The sequence below is a fragment of the Rhinoderma darwinii genome, unplaced genomic scaffold (assembly GCF_050947455.1).
Source record: "Rhinoderma darwinii isolate aRhiDar2 unplaced genomic scaffold, aRhiDar2.hap1 Scaffold_81, whole genome shotgun sequence".
Taxonomy (NCBI): domain Eukaryota; kingdom Metazoa; phylum Chordata; class Amphibia; order Anura; family Rhinodermatidae; genus Rhinoderma; species Rhinoderma darwinii.
This window is the reverse complement of record NW_027464375.1, coordinates 821,274-828,513: the sequence shown is the minus strand read 5'-3', so window position 1 is coordinate 828,513 and position 7,240 is coordinate 821,274.

Below are 7,240 nucleotides of genomic sequence, written 5' to 3'. Positions count from 1 at the left end.
ATGAAAGAGTGCTTCAAAATGTATCATACATCACTTGATTTTTAATCTACCCCAGTTTTACTTACCCTGATGCACTCCGCACAGATTATCCCCCTTATCTTTCCCTTCTGAGCCCTGCCGTGTGCCCAGGCAGCTGATAACAGCCACATTGAGGGTATTGCCATATCCGTGAGAACCCACATTACAGTTTATGGGGTGTATGTCCCGGTAAAAATGCTCACTACACCTCTAGATGAATGCCTTAAGGGTGTAGTTTTTAAAATTGGGTCACTTCTCAGAGGTTTCAACTGTACTGGTACCTCAGGGGCTTCTGCATACATGACTTTGCACCAGAAAATCCCCAGTAGGCCAAATGGTGGTCCTTTCCTTCTGAGCCCTCCCATGAGCCCAAATGTCAGTTTATCACCACAAATTGGGCATTGCCGCACTCAGGACAAATTGGGCAACAAAATTGGGTATTTTATTTCTTGTGAAAATAATATATTTTGAGCTAAAAAAAAACATATTATTGGAAAAAATTATATTTTTTTAAATTCCCAGCCCAATTCAAATAAGTTCTGTGAAGAAACTATGGGGGTCTAAATGGTCACATAACCCATCAATTAATTCCTTGAGGGGTGTAGTTTCCAAAATGGGGTCACTTCTTGTGGGTTTCCATTGCTTTGATACCTCTGGGGCTCTGCAAATGCGACATGGCACCCGAAAACCAAACCAGCAAAATCTGGACTCCAAAGAACACACAGCGCTCCTTCCCTTCTGAGGCCTCCCATGGGCTCAAATGGCAGTTTATCTCCACAAATGGGGTATTGCTGCACTTAGTAGAAATTGGGCAACAAAATGGTGTATTTTGTTCCCTGTGAAAATAAGAAATTATGATAAAAAAATTACATGTTATTGGAAAAAATTTCATTTTTTTCATTTCACAGCCCAATTCAAATAGGTGCTGTGAAAAAACTGTGCAGTCTAAATGGTAAAAACAACCATAAATGAATTCCTTGAGAGGTGTAGTTTCCAAAATGGGGTCACTTCTGGTGGTTTTCCATTGCTTTGATACCTCTGGGGCCAGGGCCGATTCTAGCTTTTCTGCTGCCTGAGGCGAAAATGGAAATGGCGCCACCCCCCCCCCCCTCCACACAAAAAAATAAATAAATTGTAAGTAAGAAACAACTTGTAAAACGAAACAAAAAAATGAAACCTGTGTGAGCAAAAAAATACATTAGGGCCTGTTCACATCACCGTTCGCTTCTGTTCCGAGGTTCTGTCGGGTGAACCCCGCAACGGAAAGTGAAAGTGACAGCACAGCTTCCGTTTCAGTCACCATTGATCTCAATGTTGATGGAAACATCGCTAATGGCTTCCGTTCGTCACCATTCCGGCTGGTTTCCGGTTTTCCGACGGAATCAATAGCGGAGTCGACTACGGAACGGAACGGAATCTAACGGTGATGTGAACAGGCCCTTATTGAACATCATTGTTATAAACTGCAAGGTCTCATAATGCTACAGGCAATTGTTTAGTAAATATCCCTATATTGCCCCAGCTATAAATACTAGTAAACTGACCAGGGCAACGTGTATCCAAAATTCAAACACAAAAATGAAAGAACAATGTCAGTGTTCAAACTTGTGTCAGGGCTCCTTTAATGGCTCTTTACAGTCAGTATAGTAACGCATGCGGCACTTTACAGTCAGTATAGTAACACATGCGGCACTTTACAGTCAGTATAGTAACACATGCGGCACTTTACAGTCAGCATAGTAACACATGTGGCACTTTACAGTCAGTATAGTAACACATGCGGCACTTTACAGTCAGTATAGTAACGCACGCTGCACTTTACAGTCAGTATAGTAACACATGCGGCACTTTACAGTCAGTATAGTAACACATGCGGCACTTTACAGTCAGTATAGTAACTCACGCTGCACTTTACAGTCAGTATAGTAACACATGCGGCACTTTACAGTCAGTATAGTAACACATGCGGCACTTTACAGTCAGTATAGTAATGCACGCTGCACTTTACAGTCAGTATAGTAACACATGCGGCACTTTACAGTCAGTATAGTAACACATGCGGCACTTTACAGTAAGTATAGTAATACATGCGGCACTTTACAGTCAGTATTGTAACACATGCTGCTCTTTACAGTCAGTATAGTAACACATGCGGCACTTTACAGTCAGTATAGTAACACATGCGGCACTTTACAGTCAGTATAGTAACACATGCGGCACTTTACAGTCAGTATAGTAACACATGCGGCACTTTACAGTCAGTATAGTAACACATGCAGCACTTTACAGTCAGTATAGTAACACATGCGGCACTTTACAGTCAGTATAGTAACACATGCAGCACTTTACAGTCAGTATAGTAACACATGCGGCACTTTACAGTCAGTATAGTAACACATGCAGCACTTTACAGTCAGTATAGTAACACATGCTGCACTTTACAGTCAGTATAGTAACACATGCGGCACTTTACAGTCAGTATAGTAACACACGCTGCACTTTACAGTCAGTATAGTAACACATGCAGCACTTTACAGTCAGTATAGTAACACATGCAGCACTTTACAGTCAGTATAGTAACACACGCTGCACTTTACAGTCAGTATAGTAACACATGCGGCACTTTACAGTCAGTATAGTAACTCACGCTGCACTTTACAGTCAGTATAGTAACACATGCGGCACTTTACAGTCAGTATAGTAACACATGCGGCACTTTACAGTCAGTATAGTAACGCACGCTGCACTTTACAGTCAGTATAGTAACACATGCGGCACTTTACAGTCAGTATAGTAACACATGCGGCACTTTACAGTAAGTATAGTAATACATGCGGCACTTTACAGTCAGTATTGTAACACATGCTGCTCTTTACAGTCAGTATAGTAACACATGCGGCACTTTACAGTCAGTATAGTAACACATGCGGCACTTTACAGTCAGTATAGTAACACATGCGGCACTTTACAGTCAGTATAGTAACACATGCGGCACTTTACAGTCAGTATAGTAACACATGCGGCACTTTACAGTCAGTATAGTAACACATGCAGCACTTTACAGTCAGTATAGTAACACATGCGGCACTTTACAGTCAGTATAGTAACACATGCGGCACTTTACAGTCAGTATAGTAACACATGCGGCACTTTACAGTCAGTATAGTAACACATGCAGCACTTTACAGTCAGTATAGTAACACATGCTGCACTTTACAGTCAGTATAGTAACACATGCGGCACTTTACAGTCAGTATAGTAACACACGCTGCACTTTACAGTCAGTATAGTAACACATGCAGCACTTTACAGTCAGTATAGTAACACATGCAGCACTTTACAGTCAGTATAGTAACACACACTGCACTTTACAGTCAGTATAGTAACGCACGCTGCTCTTTACAGTCAGTATAGTAACACATGCGGAACTTTACAGTCAGTATAGTAACACATGCGGCACTTTACAGTCAGTATAGTAACACATGCGGCACCTTACAGTCAGTATAGTAACACATGTGGCACTTTACAGTCAGTATAGTAACACATGCGGCACTTTACAGTCAGTATAGTAACACATGCGGCACTTTACAGTCAGTATAGTAACACATGCGGCACTTTACAGTCAGTATAGTAACGCACGCTGCACTTTACAGTCAGTATAATAACACATGCGGCACTTTACAGTCAGTATAGTAACGCACGCTGCACTTTAGTCAGTATAGTAACACATGCGGCACTTTACAGTCAGTATAGTAACACATGCGGCACCTTACAGTCAGTATAGTAACACATGCAGCACCTTACAGTCAGTATAGGAACACATGCGGCACCTTACAGTCAGTATAGTAACACATGCGGCACTTTACAGTCAGTATAGTAACACATGCGGCACTTTACAGTCAGTATAGTAACACATGCAGCACTTTACAGTCAGTATAGTAACGCACGCTGCACTTTACAGTCAGTATAGTAACGCATGCTGCACTTTACAGTCAGTATAGTAATGCACGCTGCACTTTACAGTCAGTATAGTAACACACGCGGCATTTTACAGTCAGTATAGTAACACATGCGGCACTTTACAGTCAGTATAGTAATGCACGCTGCACTTTACAGTCAGTATAGTAACGCACGCTGCACTTTACAGTCAGTATAGTAACACATGCGGCACTTTACAGTCAGTATAGTAATGCACGCTGCACTTTACAGTCAGTATAGTAACGCACGCTGCACTTTACAGTCAGTATAGTAACATATGCTGCACTTTACAGTCAGTATAGTAACACATGCGGCACTTTACAGTCAGTATAGTAACACATGCGGCTCTTTACAGTCAGTATAGTAACGCACGCTGCACTTTACAGTCAGTATAGTAACACATGCGGCACTTTACAGTCAGTATAGTAACGCACGCTGCACTTTACAGTCAGTATAGTAACACATGCTGCACTTTACAGTCAGTATAGTAACACATGCGGCACTTTACAGTCAGTATAGTAACACATGCGGCACTTTACAGTCAGTATAGTAACACATGCGGCACTTTACAGTCAGTATAGTAACACATGCGGCACTTTACAGTCAGTATAGTAACACATGCGGCACTTTACAGTCAGTATAGTAACACATGCGGCACTTTACAGTCAGTATAGTAACACATGCGGCACTTTACAGTCAGTATAGTAACACATGCTGCACTTTACAGTCAGTATAGTAACGCATTCTGCACTTTACAGTCAGTATAGTAACACATGCTGCACTTTACAGTCAGTATAGTAACACATGCTGCACTTTACAGTCAGTATAGTAACACATGCGGCACTTTACAGTCAGTATAGGAACACATGCGGCACTTTACAGTCAGTATAGTAACGCATGCTGCACTTTACAGTCAGTATAGTAACACATGCGGCACTTTACAGTCAGTATAGTAACACATGCGGCACTTTACAGTCAGTATAGTAACACATGCGGCACCTTACAGTCAGTATAGGAACACATGTGGCACTTTACAGTCAGTATAGTAACACATGCGGCACTTTACAGTCAGTATAGTAACGCATGCGGCACTTTACAGTCAGTATAGGAACTCATGCGGCACTTTACAGTCAGTATAGTAACACATGCGGCACTTTACAGTCAGTATAGTAACGCATGCTGCACTTGCTTTCTGTCCACGTCTATTGGATCTGTACTACCAATCCGTAATATTTGTAAACCGAAACTGCACAGACCAGACTAGGAATGAATGTGATCATCGAGCCAGTAATATAATCTGAAAACTATTCACTGCATGTTCAGGTCTTAAAGAATTGAGATGATTCAGGAAAAAGGACCACCGGCGCTGCTATATAGGATGTCGAGGCAATGAAATAAATAAATAATATTTATTTGTAAAGACAGGGCTACGCGTTTCGACGCCGGACCGGCGTCTTCATCAGGCCAGCTTGATTTATTTATTTCATTGCCTCGACATCCTATATAGCAGCACCGGTGGTCCTTTTTCCTGAATCATCTCAATTATTTACCTTGACAGCAAAACTTTTTGCATGTGTACGGACCTGGCTGCAGCTTCATGCTTTTGTGATACCTACTGGTATCCATTCTCTAAGGTGAGCAATTTTCTTGTTGGTCATATTGCTCAATATACTCTCTCGCTTTATTGCACTATGTGGCGCCGTGTCTCCTTTTTATTTTTCTAATCCAGGTCTTAAAGAGGCTCTGTCACAAGATTTTGCAACCCCTATCTCCTATTGCAGCAGATAGGCGCTGCAATGTAGATTACAGTAACGTTTTTTTTTTTTTAAAAACAAGCATTTTTGGCCAAGTTATGACCATTTTTATATTTATGCAAATGAGGCTTTCTAAAGTACAACTGGGCGTGTTTACAGTTATGTACAAGTGGGCGTGTATTGTGTTCGTTACATCTGGGCGTTTTTACTTCTTTTACTAGCTGGGCGTTGTGTATAGAAGTGAATGATGCTGACGAATCAGCATCATCCACTTCTCTTCGTTACCACCCAGCTTCTGGCAGTGCACAGACACACAGCGTGTTCTCCAGAGATTACGCTGTGACGTCACTCACTTCCTGCCCCAGGTCCTGCATCGTGTCGGACGAGCGAGGACACATCGGCACCAGAGGCTACAGTTGATTCTGCAGCAGCATCGGCGTTTGCAGGTAAGTCGATGTAGCTACTTACCTACAAACGCTGATGCTGCTGCAGAATCAACTGTAGCCTCTGGTGCCGATGTGGCCGACACGATGCAGGACCTGGGGCAGGAAGTGAGTGACGTCACAGCGTGATCTCTCGAGAACACGCTGTGTCTGCACTGCCAGAAGCTGGGTGGTAACGAAGAGAAGTGGATGATGCTGATTCGTCAGCATCATACACTTCTATTCCCAACGCTCAGCTAGTAAAAGAAGTAAAACACAATACACGCCCAGTTGTACTTTTACTGTAAACACGCCCAGTTGGACTTTAGAAAGCCTCATTTGCATAAATATAAAAATGGTCATAACTTGGCCAAAAATGCTCGTTTTAAAAAAAAAACACGTTACTGTAATCTACATTGCAGCACCGATCACATGCAATAGCAGATAGGGGTTGCAAAATCTGGTGACAGAGCCTCTTTAAAGGGGTTGTTCCAAGATTAAATGTTATCCCCTGTCTACAGGACAGGACATAACATGCTGATCAGTGGGGGTCCCTCGTACCCCTGAGTTAATGACGCTGCAGGTCAAGCATACACCTGCCGCTCCAGGTACTCAGGGGTACAAGGGACCACCGTTCCAGTTATCAGTGGGGGTCCCAGTGGTCAGACCCCCACCGATCAGCATGTTATGTCCTGTCCTGTAGACAGGGGATAACATTTAATCTTGGAACAACCCCTTTAACTGCAAGGGGCAAAAATGTATATTTAGAAAAAAAGGCATATGGAACAGTAGCAAAGCAAAAAATAAACTGTGCACAGCCTATAAATACATATGTACCAGCAGTGTATATACCGCACAGATCAATATATAGCACCAGTGTATATATCACACAGATCCATATATAGCAGCAGTGAATATACCGCACAGATCCATATATAGCAGCAGTGAATATACCGCACAGATCAATATATAGCAGCAGTGTATATACCGCACAGATCCATATATAGCAGCAGTGTATATACCGCACAGATCCATATATAGCAGCAGTGAATATACCGCACAGATCAA